Source organism: Canis aureus, chromosome 8 (assembly GCF_053574225.1).
Source record: "Canis aureus isolate CA01 chromosome 8, VMU_Caureus_v.1.0, whole genome shotgun sequence".
Classification (NCBI taxonomy): Eukaryota; Metazoa; Chordata; class Mammalia; order Carnivora; family Canidae; genus Canis; species Canis aureus.
The window spans coordinates 77,527,512-77,541,950 of NC_135618.1; the positions used below are offsets into that span (position 1 = coordinate 77,527,512).

At 43.9% G+C, this 14,439-nt stretch overlaps 1 protein-coding gene across 12 annotated transcripts in view; it reads left to right on the forward strand.

Moving 5' to 3' along the window:
* PSPH (phosphoserine phosphatase) overlaps positions 1-14,439 on the forward strand; it is a 52,631-nt gene that overhangs the window by 24,317 nt on the left and 13,875 nt on the right. For 3 of the 12 annotated variants that reach the window (XM_077908386.1, XM_077908390.1, XM_077908383.1), the window contains exon 2: positions 12,403-12,457. The exons of 4 other annotated variants lie outside the window; for them this stretch is intronic. The gene's annotated coding sequence lies outside the window, so the exon portion shown is untranslated. Of the gene's footprint in view, positions 1-9,596; positions 9,721-9,810; positions 9,834-12,066; positions 12,458-14,439 lie in introns of those variants that run through there. 5 more of the 12 variants (XM_077908384.1, XM_077908382.1, XM_077908389.1 and 2 more) reach the window with 4 other exon arrangements.

Here is a 14,439-nt window from a genome sequence, read left to right on the forward strand (position 1 = left end):
TCTGAAAAAATTTTACTAAAGGACTAAAGAATAAAAATACAAAGTATGCTGGATACCGTTTTCCCCTAGAGTTGAAGCTTGCAGCCTTCTATCAGTAAACTAGGTCGGAGAGATTGTGCTGGTCTTCCGGGGGAGGGACCACATGCGTCACGTGGACCTGCCCTGCCTGGTGAGCGGTACCTTCAGTGGGGAAGGAGGCGGGGTTCCGTGTAGGCAGCACTTTTGTCCGCCAGGTAGCGCTGTTTTGCTCCCTGGAGGCTTTGAGCACAGATGGGCGGGATGACTATGGCAGGGCCCAGGTCTCTAGCCCCAGAACTGAAAATATGCATCCCTGAGTCTTCAGTGAGCTCTCTCAAAAGAGCAATCAAGCACTCTTGTCTACCTGGTTTCTGTCAGAACTCTGTTCACCCTGCATGTGGCTGAGCGTTTTTATCTCAGGCATGCACTGAGTTTCACAACTCTAACTTTTAGGGACTCCTGGGGTGCAGACCCCCACTGTTCTCCCCGGGGGGGGGGGGGGTGTCTCCCCAGCCTTCTGTCTTTTGCTGGAGCCACTCTACAAAGGTGGTCATAGGACTGTGCAGCAGTTCGCAGTTTACAGCAACACAGAGCAGGAGGCTGGTGCCTAGACTCACTGTCCTCAATGGGCTTCTGGGCTTCTGTCCCTGGAAGCTGGTGGCACTCAGACACCACCGTGCTTTCTCCCCTGGAGATGCACAAACGGTGTTCCAAGTGGGGTTCCACCCCACTAAGCCACCCGGGCATATTTAGGCCAGGGACGTGTCATCTCCCCACCCCCCCAAACCCCCAGCTGACTTCTAAAGGTACCCATGTTGTGCTCCACTGCTCTATAATACTTTGGGGCAGCCAAGCAGGCTCCCTCCCCACCGTACCTCAGCTCTATCACACCAGATTCAAGTCTCCACACCTCCTACATTCCAAAGTGGTCGCTTTTCTACCAGTAGACTTGTAGCTTTGTTTTCTCACACTTCAGATAGATTTTTCTGGTGTCCAGAAAGATTTGATAACTATCTAGTTGTATTCGAGCCACGAGTTGAACTTGGGGCCCCCATACTCCTCTGCCATCTTAACTCCTCTCCTGAAGAGGTCTTTACATCCACGAGAAGAACTTTATGGATCTCTAGATTGCATCTCTCACAACTCCCCCATTTCATTCTTCTGGGCCTGATTCAGACACCATTACCTTGGGGAAACTGCTCTTACTTTCAAGGCTTCTAGAAGTGAAGACCACACTACGTACGGTTCATCTTAATGGGATTAGTGTCCTGCAGATGTTGGAAAGATGGGGGAGGCCTTCGCATGGATCTCCCGCACTAGGTCCAGGAGCAGGAGGACCTGAAGGAGGCCCTTGGGGACGGCGAGCAGATGCAAGTTCAGCCACTGCCTTCCACCAACAAGGCGGGCAGGGAGCTGCTGATGGTTTCTTAAACTGTGTCTTTCTTTAAATCAAGTAGCTGTTATTTAGATATCTTTAAATACTTATTTTGTTCTCATGTTTTGGTTATTTGGGAAGCTCAACTGTCCTTATAGTGTGTCTCCCTTGCCTATTGTCTATAGCTATCGTTTTTGTTCTCTTTCATTATCTCATATTGTTGGCTTTGCTCATTTTTATCCTCTGTATTGGTAAGTGCGTTTTTCATAATATCAATTTTTATTTATGTTCTTTTTAGTTTCATCTTTATTGATTCCCCCCTTTGTTCTTTTTTATTTATTTTTTATTTTTATTTTTTAAAAATTCTCTTTATTGGAATTCAATTTGCCAACATATAGCATAACACCCACTGCTCATCCCATCAAGTGCCCCCCTCAGTGCCCATCACCCAGTAACCCCAACCCCCCGCCCACCTCCCTTTCCACCATCCCTTGTTCATTTCCCAGAGTTAGGAGTCTCTCATGTTCTGTCACCCTCTCTGATATTTCCCACTCATTTTCTCTCCTTTCCCCTTTATTCCCTTTCACTATTTTTTATATTCCCCAAATGAATGAGACCATATAATGTTTGTCCTTCTCCGATTGACTTATTTCACTCAGCATAATACCCTCCAGTTCTATCCATGTGGAAGTAATATGCTGACTTTTGTATGTTGACCATATATCCTATTATCCTGTGACCTTTTTAGTTGTAGGAGATTTTTTTTAAATCACTTGGGATTTTCTATGGAGATAATCATGTTATCTGAAAAAAAAAAGGACAATTTTTTGTTTTTGTTTTTTGCCTTATTACACTGCCTGGGACTTCCAATATAGTGTCAAATAGGAATGGTGATGAGAGAGGACATTCTTTCCTTATTCCCTATCTTAGGAATTAAGCATCCAGCCTTTTTTTTAAAAGATTTTATTTATTAATTCATGAGAGACACAGAGAGAGGGAGAGACGCAGAGACACAGGCAGAGGGAGAAGCAAGCTCCATGCAGGGAGCCTGATGTGGGACTTAATCCCGGGTCTCCAGGATCACACCCTAGGCCAAAGGCAGTGCTAAACTGCTGAACTACCCGGGTGGCCGTCATGCAGACTTTCTTAATTAAGTATGAGGATATCTTTATGTGTTTTTTTTTTTAATTTTTATTTATTTACGATAGTCACACACACACACACACAAGGAGAGAGGCAGAGACCTAGGCAGAGGGAGAAGCAGGCTCCATGCACCGGGAGTCCGACGTGGGATTCCATCCCGGGTCTCCAGGATCGCGCCCTGAGCCAAAAGCAGGCGCTAAACCGCTGCGCCACCCAGGGATCCCGATATCTTTATGTTTTATGTAGATGCCTTTTTATCAGGATGAAGAAGTTTCCTTCTATGTGTAGTTTGCTGAGAGCTTTTATCATGAATGAATGTTGAATTTTGTCAAATGTTTTTTCTGCATCAATAAGATCATGTGTTTTTTCTTTATATTGTTAACATGGTGTTTTATATTGATTGATTTTCTAATGTTGAATCAGTCTTGCATATTTGGAATAAATCCCACTTGGTCATGGTGTTTAGTTCTTTTTATTTGTTGCTGGATTTGATTTGCTAATTTTTTCTTGAGAACTTTTGTGCCTCAGTTCCTGAGATACCAATCTATGGCTCCCTTCCCTTCCCTTCCCTTCCCTTCCCTTCCCTTCCCTTCCCTTCCCTTCCCTTCCCTTCCCTTCCCTTCCCTTCCCTTCCCTTCCCTTCCCTTCCCTTCCCTTCCCTTCCCTTCCCTTCCCTCCCCTCCCCTCCCCTCCCCTCCCCTCCCCTCCCCTCCCCTCCCCTCCCCTCCCCTCCCCTCCCTTCCCCTCCCCTTTCCTCTCCTTTCCCTTCCCTCCCCTCTTTTCCTTTCCTTTCCTTTTCTTGCTTCACCTTTCCCTTTTTTTAGTACTACCTTTGTCTAGTTTTGGTATAAGGGTAATACAGGCCTCATGAAATGAATTAGAAAGTATTTCTTCCTTTTCTATTTTCTAGAAGAGCGTGTGTAAAATAGATGTTAATTCTTCCTTAAATGTTTGATAGAATTCTCCAGTGAAGCCATCTTGGCCTGGAAATCTTTTTCAAAAGCTTATTTAAAAAATCTTGCAGATTAAATTTCTTTAATTAACATAGGAATATCTATGTTATATATTTTTCCTATTGGTTAAGTTTGGTAGTTTGTGATTTTCAAAGAAATTGGTCCATTTCATCAAAAATGTGTATAATATGTTCTGAGTATTTCCTTTCTATCCTTTTAGGGTCTATAAGGTCTACAGTGATATCTCCTGTTTCATTCCTACACTGGAAATTTGTGTCTTTTTCTGCTTCCCCCCTTTTTCTGTCAGTATTCTGTCAGTATTGCTAGTTGTCAATTATATTGATCTTTTCAAAGAACTAGCTTTTGGTTTTATAGATTTTCTCTATTTTTTTCTTTTCAATTTTAAAAAATGATTGATTGGTTGATTGATTGATTGATTCATGAGAGACACAGAGAGAGAGGCAGAGACACAGGCAGAGGGAGAAGCAGGCTCCCTGCAGGGGCCTCCTGTGGGACTTGATCCCGGGACTCCAGGATCACACTCTGAACTGAAGCCAGATACTCAACTCCTGAGCTACCCAGGCATCCCAAAAGTCTTAAGTTTTGATTGAATGTTGGGTATTTTGCACTGAATATTTTAGAGACTTAGTTTCCATTATTTTTTTCTAAAGAATGCTTACATTTGTTCTATCAGAAAGTTAAAATAATGGCTAATTGCCTTGTACTTGTGGTGTCTTATACTTTGTTAGGCCACCAGCTGGCCCGAGAGGGCTTCACAAGGCACCTGGGAGACACTCTGGAAGCTCAGCCACGCTGGAAGCTCAGCCACGCTGGGCTAAACTCCCCAGGCTGAGCCCAAGACTTTTATATCTGTCCCCCTGTCCCCTCCTGACGTTTCAAGCAAACCCTTTGAAGACGTAGTCCCTTAGTTTTATCCTTAGCTCTCAGTTTTAAAGCAAATACTTTGTTTTGGGACATAATGTTTGCTCCTAAACCGGGGTCCTTCTGGGGTTATAGTGAAAAGCCTAGGATGTGTACAAATCCCTCTACTTTGACAAGATTCAAATGAGTAAACTCTGTTTACTCAGTGGTGCACAGCAGCTGAGATCTCTGTTCAGCTTTCTTTAGCCTTCCACCCACAAATAATAGAGGGCTCAACTGCACTGGCTTAAATAAACAGGATTTTTAAAAAGAAATCTAGAGATGGGTGGCTGTTGGTATTGGGAACCATGGTGCAATCATTTCTAGTTGGTTGCTGCCATTTTTGGGGTTTTTCTTCATGGTTGCAAGATGACCGCTGTACTTCCACTCATCTCATTAATATTAGAGGCTGGAGAAAATAGAAAGGGAGTAGGCCAGTAATGTTATTTTCTTCTCATTTTAGGAGAGAAAAAAAGCCTTTCCAGCAATCTCCTCAGCATGTTTCTGTATGAATCCCACTAATCAAATCAGGAATGCATGGTCACCCTAAGTTGAACGAGATCTAGGAAGGTGGATTACAGGATTTCACAATTGGCTGAGACTAGTTAGCAACTTTATTTATTTAAAAATATTTTATTTATTTATTTGACAGAGAGCAAGAGTGATCGAGCGAGTGTACATTAGCAGAGGGACGGCAAGCAGGAGAGGGAGAAGCAGGCTCCCCACTGAGCAGAGAGCCTGACGTGGGGTTCAATCTCAGGACCCTGGGATCATGACCTGAGCTCAAGGCAGATGCTTAACTGACTGAGCTACCCAGGTGCCCCCAGTTACCAACTTTAGATAACTTTTTTGATAATCATTTGACTTAGCAATTTGAGGCATTTATTTATTGATTCATTTATTTTAGATTTTGTTTTACTTATTTTTTTATTGTGGTATAGGTGACATATAACCTATGTTTCAGGTATACAACATAATGATTTGATATTTGTATATATGGTGAAATGATCACAATAAGTCAATATCCATCACCATACATATTTACAATTTTTTTCTTAGGATGAGAACTTTTAAGATCTACTCTCTTAGCAACTTTCAGATATGCAACACAGTATCATTAACTGCACAACCATGTTGTGCATTACAGTGAGATAATAAAAATATATATTTGTTCACCCTCGTTCTTGGCACAGAGCTCCAGAATTCTTGTTATTTCCTAAGTGATAAGAATACCAGGAGCATCTCTTGTTTTAATATTGGTTTTTGACTTCCGGTTTTTCTTTTTAAGATTTTATTTATTCATTCATGAGAGACACACACAGAGAGAGGCAGAGACATAGGCAGAGGGAGAAGCAGGCTCCCTGCAGAGACCCCAATGTGGGACTTGATCCCAGGACCCTGGGATCACACCTTGAGCTGAAGGCAGACGCTCAATCACTGAACCACCAGGCCTCCCTGACTTCTGTAGCTGAAACAGAGTTCCTAAAACCCTTATAATTTCCTGGGTGATAAGAGCATCTTGTGTTCTAATGGAGCAACTCTGAGTGGGCTTCTGGATGAGTTCTAATCACCAGAAAGACCAGTCCATGATTAGAAGCTTGGAATTTTCAGCCCTGCCTCCCATTCTCTTGAGAAGAGAGAGGGCTGTAAATGGAGTTAATGATTGATCATGCCTACACGATGAAAACTCCGTAAGATTCCAAAAGTATGGTGTTCAAAGAGCTTCCAGGTTGGTGAACACACCCTCCCTGGGGAAGGTGATATACCCCAATCTCATGGGGTCTGAAGCTCCTGTGCTTGGGACTCTCCCAGACTTCACCCTATATATCTCTTCATCTGGTTGTCCATCTGTACCCTTAGTAAGCTGGTAAATGTAAGTAAGTGTTTCTTGAGTTCTGTAAACCACTCTAGCAAATCAGTTAAACCTAAAGAGGGGGTCATTGGAACCTCTCCAATATATAGCCAGTCGATCAGAAGCACAGATAATAACCTGAGTATCTGAAGATTGTGTGTTGGGGGGCAGTCTTGTGGGATTGGGCCCTTCATCTGTGGGATATCATGCTTTGAGAAGATAGTGTCAGAATTGAGTTAGGAGTATAGGATATAGGAACATCTGGTGTTGCAGAGAATTATATGATGTGGGGTAAAACTACCACATCTGATGACCAGAAGTAAAGTGTTTTGTGTAAGTAGTAAAGGACAGCACAGGAAGAAAGAATTGGGTTTTGCTTCCTACATGGGGAGGAAAAAAACCTGAGTTTTCTCATTTTAATCATATACCTGTAACTTATTTATTTTATAACTGGAAATTTGTAATTTTTGGGCACCTTCACCTATTTCACCCTCTACCTACTCCTAAAGCGATTTAGTTTTAACTGATTCACAAATTATTACAAAAGTAATAAATGTTTTAAAACTAATCTCAACCAATATGAAACCAAATAAATTAGAAAGGTAAATTCTTCATTCTTTTTACTCCCCAGGATTAATTGCTTGCCAGAATTACTATTGACATGCACAGAGTTTTCTTCTTTCAGAAATGAGAATCAAACTGTATATATAGTTCTGGAGCCACTTCTTTCATAGGACATATCATAGGCATATTTCCATGGTGTGACTTATTTTGAATGTCAATATTTACATTAAGTTGTATTTTTCTTTAACTATATTCTTTTGTTTTTTTAATATTTAATTTATTTATTCATAGAGATAGAGAGAGGCAGAGACACAGGCAGAGGGAGAAGCAGGCATCATACAGAGAGCCTGACCTGGGACTCGATCCAGGGTCTCCAGGATCACGCCCTGGGCTGCAGGCGGCATTAAACCGCTGTGCCACCGGGGCTGCCCTTAACTATATTCTTTTGAAACATGATATTTCAGTGTGTTAGTATTTAATGTATTGATATACAAATATCACAAAAATATATATACACATACACATGGATATTAAAAAAATATCTGTATACTCACTGCCATTAAAGAACTCTGTAATTTCTTCCCAGTCTCATTTTCTTTCCTGTATCCAGAAGTAACTACCATCCTCAATTTTATTTAAGTACCTTTTATGATATTAAATGATATTCTCTTTTTTTTAAGTTTCTGGTCAATGACTCTTTATATGTATACACTATTGTTGTGAACATTCTTATATGTGACTCCTGCTACTCATGTGTGAGTTTCTTCTGAGTGTATTCCTGAGGTGGAATCCCTGGGTTATAGAAAATGTGCATGTTCAGTGTTACTGAATGTTATATTGTTTTCTGGAGTGATTGTTCCAATTTACTCCATTTTAGAAGGCTATTTTATTAGCACTGAATTATTTTTAAAATGTACATGATCCTAATATAGTTAATCATCAGTCAATATGCTAGCTTATAAAAATGTGATCTATAGGAAACCTTTCAGGAACACTACTAGTATTACCTGTATTACTTTTTACTAACCAATTATGATGAAAACTTTGCAAATAATTTGCTACTGTTTTATTATCCTGCACTTTTATTTGATTCACATGTGCTATTTAACATTATTCCAGAAGAACAATGAAGCATATTATGATGTGTTTGTATAGTTATGCCTTGTCAGGGAAGATTACTTGGTGATTCTTAGATGTATCTGTGACCACCCATTAGCTTCCTCTGAACTTTTTTTTTTTTAATATGGTTTGTGTTTATAACCTGCCACCTTATGACCACAAGTGCTAGTACAGGTGTAATTGGGAGGTGGGTACAGAGGCCAGATTTTATTTAGTACAAATATTTTATTTGAAATCTGCTTCATATTAAACATCTTTGAAATATGAATTATAGCAGATATTAATTCTACTTTTTCACGTTATTGTACTTGGATTTCTTTTCCCTAGAAATACTAGAACATAAATTACCATTTATGTTCATATACAAGTATTTGGTGTTTAACATCTTGTTCTTTTATTTTTATTTTTTTAAAGATTATTTATTTATTCATGAGAGACACAGAAAGAGAGGCAGAGACACAGGCAGAGGGAGAAGCAGGCTCCATGAGGTGGGACTCGATCCCCGGTGCCCAGGATAACACCCTGGGCTGCAGGCGGCGCTAAACCGCTGTGCCACCGGGGCTGCCCATCTTGTTTTTTTTATTATACTTCTTTCTAAATTACTACAAAATATAAACAGTTTCTTAACTAGATTGTTTTTTAGACTCCCGTATTTTGCTCTCCTCCCATTCGTGGTATCATTTTTTTACTTCACATTTTAAAACATCAAAATTCCTCCTGTCTGTTCTTCAGATCAGAACCGTCTTGGGCAGATCTGGGAGAAATTAAATCAGGTGTGTCCCAAACCTGCAACCATTTTCTTACAAATGACATCTGACAGTACTAACTTTCAAGGGCCCGCCTGGCGCAAGAGCAGCAGCACTCTTACAATTCTGGACAGGATTGTGTTCTTGAGAGGTTCTGTAGCCAAAGGCAGGGATGCTCTGGCCAAGTGGGCTCTGCTCCAGCAGCTGCGACCCCTCTGCCCCAGGGACCACTTGGAGGGAGCCTGCAGAACTGTTGGCATCTGAGGTTTCAGGCCGTGTTTTAGGGAGGGGCCCCAGCCCAGCTCCAGCCAGCTGAGCCAGAGCTCCCCTTTATTTATTATAGTCCACTCAAAAGGAGCTTAGCAAGTGACTCCTAGACGAAAACTGGATGACAAGAAAAAAAAAGAATGTAGATTCATTTGTCCACTCATGGTTTTCTGCATTTTAGTTGCCAATATAAGTAGGTTTGCTCTTTTAATTGCAGCATAGTTGACATGTAGTAGGAATATTAGCAGCTACTGAAATTCTCTTGGAGACCTCCATTCCTGCAAGAACAAGAGGTCCAACGCGGATTCAGAAAAGGTCCCTAAGGAGCTTTCGTTCGCGGCCACAGCAGCACAGAGCCCCCGGCCGCCCCCGCCGGCCCCTGCCCCGAGGGTGCGGGCGGGGAGCGCTTCCGCCCTCCTCCGCGCGGTGCGGGCGGGGTGCGCGCCCGGGGCCGCGGGGGCCGAGCCCCGCCGGGGGAGGGGCGGGCGGGCGGGGAGCCCCACCCCGGGGCGGGCCGGTTCACCCCAGCGCCGCGCCGCCAGCCTGCTGAGCCCCGCGCGCTGATCCGCGGCTCCCGGGGTCTGCCTGGTACGCCCCGCGGGCCCGCACAGGTCACCGCCGCCCGGTCGGAGCGCCGCCAGCGGACGTGAAGCGGGAGGCGCGGCCGGGAGCCGGGAGCCGGGGGCCGGGAGCCGGGGGCCGGGAGCCGGGAGCCGGGAGCCGGGAGCCGCGGCGGCCCAGGAGGCAGCCGCCGGCGGCGGGGTGAGTCTGGGCATGTGTGTCTCCCTCCCTGTGCTCAGCTTTCTCCTCTGCCGCTCGGCCTCTTCCGCAGCCACGGCTTCGCACTTTGCCTGTGTTTTTATTAACCGGGATAGGTAAACAAAAAATGTCATGGGGTTTCGGGGTTTCTTTTCATCCATGTACTTTTGAAGAGGTGTCCCTTGCGTCATCCCCTTGCTGCCTGTTACCAAACAGCATGAATGAATGATGCAATCCTGCTCAGGGCAGTCAGGACAGGATTCGGAAAACCTCGGACATTAAGAGTTGCTGTGTCTGACTTTCTCATCTTTCCCATCAGAATTAGAATTTTATTTTTTATTTTTATTTATTTATTTAGTATATTTTTTATTGGAGTTCGATTTGCCAACATATAGTATAACCCAGTGCTCATCCCATCAAGTGCCCTCGTATTTATTTATTCATGAGAGATGCAGAGAAGAGGCAGAGAGACACAGGCAGAGGGAGAAGCAGGCGCCTCACAGGGAGCCCGACGCAGGGACTCGATCCCGGGACTCCAGGATCACCTCCTGGGCGGAAGGCAGATGCTCAACCACTGAGCCACCTAGGCGTCACCACCACCCCCCGCCCTTTTAAATTTGGTTAAATGATTTTTTAAAAAATTTAATGAATTACTTTTTTATTTAAATTCAGTTTGCCATGGGACGCCTTGGTGGCTCAGCGGTTGAGCGTGGGCCTTCGCTCATTCTTCGGCGTGACCCCAGAATCCCGGATGGAGCCCCCCATCCGGCTCCCTGCGTGAAGCCTGCTCTCCCTTTGCCTGTGTCTCTGCTTCTCTCTCTCTCTCTCTCATGAGTAAATAAATAAATAATTACAAAAAATAAATTCAATTTGCCAACATATAGTATAACACTCAGTTCTCATTTCATCAAGTGCCCTCCCCAGTGCCCGTCACCGACTTACCCCATCCTCCCTCCACCTCCCTCTCTGCAACCCTTTGTTTGTTTCCCAGAGTTAGGAGTCTCTCTCATGGTTTATCTTCCTCTGTAATTTTTCCCACTCAGTTCTCCTCCTTTCCCTTATAATCCCTTTCACTATTTCTTAGATTCCCCATTTGAGTGAAACCATAGGTTGATTGTCCTTCTCCGATTGACTTACTTTACTCAGCACAATACCGTCCAGTTCCATCCACGTGGAAGCTAATGGTGGATATTTGTCGTTTCTGACGTCTGAGTAATATTCCATTGTGTATATAGACCACATCTTCTTTATCCATCTGTGGAAGGACACCGAGGCTCCTTCCACAGTTTGGCTGTTGTGGACATTGCTGCTGTGAACATTGGGGTGCAGGTGTCCCCGCGTTTCACTGCATCTGTATCTTTGGGGTAAATATCGAGTCATGCAATTGCTGGGTCATAGGGTAGCTCTATCTTTAACTTCTTGAGGAACCTCCACAGTTTTCCAGAGTGGCTGCACCAGTTTGCATTCCCACCAACAATGCAAGAGGGTTCCCCTTTGGGAGAGGGAGGATCTTAAGCAGGCTCTATGCCCAGTGTGGAGCCCCATGCAGGGGGGGCTTGATCTCACCACCTTGAGATCTTGATTCTGAGCTGAAATCACGAGTCAGATGCTTAACTGACTGCACTACCCATGTGTCCCACAAGGGTATCTTGAGCAGAAGTTTTTCATCTTGATGAAATCATTCTATCATGTTTTCCTTATATTGTTCACGCTTTGGGGATTCTTAAAGAACGTTTTGCCTATCTCAAAGCTGTTATACTAGCTATCTATTGCTGTGTAATGAATTACCACCAAACTTAGCAACTTAAAACAACAAACATTTATTTTTTTCACAGTCACCATAGGGCAGCTACCAACGTGGGCAACTGCCCTTCCTTAGAGCAGTGGGCGAAGGCTGGGCCAAGATGGAAGCCATATTCCTTTCTTTGCTTTTGAGATTAACTCAAAAATTGGATGAAAGGGTATGCAACCCCTTTTGAGTTCAGTAAGGACTACATTTTAAACCTTCTGCATTATTTATTTCCATTCTGGATCCCTTCCTTTTCAGCCTCTTCGCTTTTTCTTGCCTCATCTTCTTAACTATTTCTTTTACCTTTTTTTCTTCTGAGTTTTGGAACTTCTATTTACAGTTTTAATTATGAGGATTTTAATTCAAAATTGTTGGCTTTGTTCCCTTGATATTGGGCAACGGGACTCTTCTGTGACTGTTCTGGGCATGTTGGCGACTTTGTCTACTCGTTTTGAAGACAGCAGGATCTGTTTTGCAGAGTCTGCAATACACCTGAGTCAGCTCCTCTGTGTCTGCATTTTGTTCTCTCAGTAAATCCTCTTCCCCTTCCCTCTCCTTAGCATTCTGCTGATCAGGTGGAGGTGATTTCCTGTCCGATCTGAAGCTTTTGCAGAATTAAAGCCAGCAAAGAAGACGTGTTTATTCCTCTGCAGTGCTGAAAGGAGGCAGAAGTCAAACGTTTCGCAAGGGAAGCAGTCTTAGGGAACTTTGCATCTGACCCTTATTTTGTGCCAGTCCTACCAGTGGGCAGAAGGAGCTAGACTGTTCTTGTCTTTCTTGTGTCTGGACCTTGATGTCCATTTCCACCTCTCCTTCTGGCTCTTCCTCTTGCAGAACTCACAAGATCTCTCGTAAAGAGATTTGTGGTCAGAACTTTATGCTGCATTTTTATTCAGGAAAGAAGCAGGAAGAGAAGAGTCTCATTTCCTAGGAATCCAGCACTGGAGAGACGTGAGTCCGATTTATCTTTGTTGTTATTTAGCTGTGACCAGTTTTCTCTTCACTTGAATAAGATTGTCTGCTATAATGTATGTGGGATGCATAAAATCAGGTTCCCTAGAACAACTGTTCTTTTTTTAAATCATAAAATATATTATAAATGCATTGTGGGGGGAGCACCTGGAGGGCTCAGTGGATTAAGTATCTGCTCAAGTCCTGGGATCGCCCCATGTCAGGCTCTCTGCTCTGTGGGGAGCCTGCTTCTCCTTCTCCCTCTGCTGCTCCTCCTGCTTGTGGGCTCTCTCTCTCTCTCTGTCAAATAAATAAATAAAACCTTTAAAAAAAAATTAGTGCATTGGTCAGGAACGGTAGGCCTAGTTACCTTTGACTCTCCTCTGACCCAGAAGCTTGTCAAGCTGCCTTTGTGCAGTGCCCAGAGGGCCTGAAACAGACTCACCCCTCCTACCCAAGGTGACATCTGCCTAAGCCTACTAAGTTTTGTTCTCTTGCATGTGCTTGATCTCCACAACCTCTGTACCAGCTTATATATGTTTTTACACAAGTGAAGGTAAGAGGTCAATCCTAACAAAAGAGTAAGTTGGTGAAGGCGATTTTGGATGCCTCTTCTGAGACACATAGATGGAGAAGTTCAAAGAGAGTTTAGGTGAACAGGTTTTTTCCCTCCTATGCAAAATCAGATCTCCTAAGGCTGGCCCTGAAGGAAAATTTGCTTTTGTACTTTTGGAACTAGGGGTGAGGGGGGGTTATCAGCCTTTGCTTCTTTACCGTTTGGTCCTCTCTTTCCCCAAGACGGGCCAGCCGGGTGCCTGGTGGACGGGAGACCTGTTCTGACCCACAGAAGGGCAGTGCTTCAGTGGTCAGCATTGGGCCTCGGAGCTGCCTTGTCAAAGCACATACCCTTCCACCAGGGTCTTTTCCACTCCCAGTCCTGTCCCCCTCGCAGGGCCAGATGCAAGGGATCCAGAGTCTATTCTCTAGCAATGATTTTTGTGTGTGTGGTCTCCTAATGTACACAATTTACTTTTTTTTTTTTCACAATTTACTTTGAAGCACCTGAACTTATTTATTTTTTTTATTGGAGTTCAATTTGCCAACATATAGCATAACACCCAGTGCTCATCCCATCAAGTGAAGCACCTGAACTTAGCAGACTTTTTCCCCCTGGTAGCCAAGAGGATTTTGACTGTGAATTCTGAGTGACATGAACAAGGAGACAGTGCATGCTTCACAGTGCATGCTGGGAAAGGCTGACACAAGCTGAGGCCACTTGTTCTGAAGTCTGAGCAGGGAGCTGAAAGCTGCGTGACCCTTGGGGTGGAGGGCATTTCCCCTGACCTGAGTGTTGTGTGGACAAGTTTAAGGGTCGAAATCCATAATCCAGCTCTGTCTCCTTGGGAGGGTGTGGAGAAAGAATCAGCCTTCCTAGTAAATTCATTGCAATGTTTGTCTCCAACATCCTATTTTCTCTGCCTTTGGTACCAGAGTGCCACCCAGAAGGCAGGGGTCAGTGATTCTGAGTCACAGGTCAGGACTAGTGTCCATCGGGGGGTCTGGAAATCCGTCCTCACTGCATTTGAGGAAATGTGTGTTTCCTTGCGTATTTGAGGCTGATGGTCTGCTTGAAGCCACTGCTGTTGTCAGTGGTTGGGGAGAGCCTCAGGTCACTGGCTTCTCAGACATGGACAGTAATGACTTGTCTGAACCCCTCAGTGAGACTGGCAGCCTCTTGGAGACAGTGCCTGTGCTGAACTTCTCCAGCCTTAAGCTGGGCACAGGGTGGCAGTGTGCACTGGCTTTGGCCTTAGAAGGTTTGAGGCTTTAGGAGCCTGTCAGTTATTTATTTATTTATTTATTTATTTATTTATTTATTTTTATTTTTAAAATTTTTATTGGAGTTCAATTTGCCAATATATAGCATATCACCCAGTGCTCATCCCGTCAAGTGCCCCCCTCAGTGCCCGTTACCCAGTCAC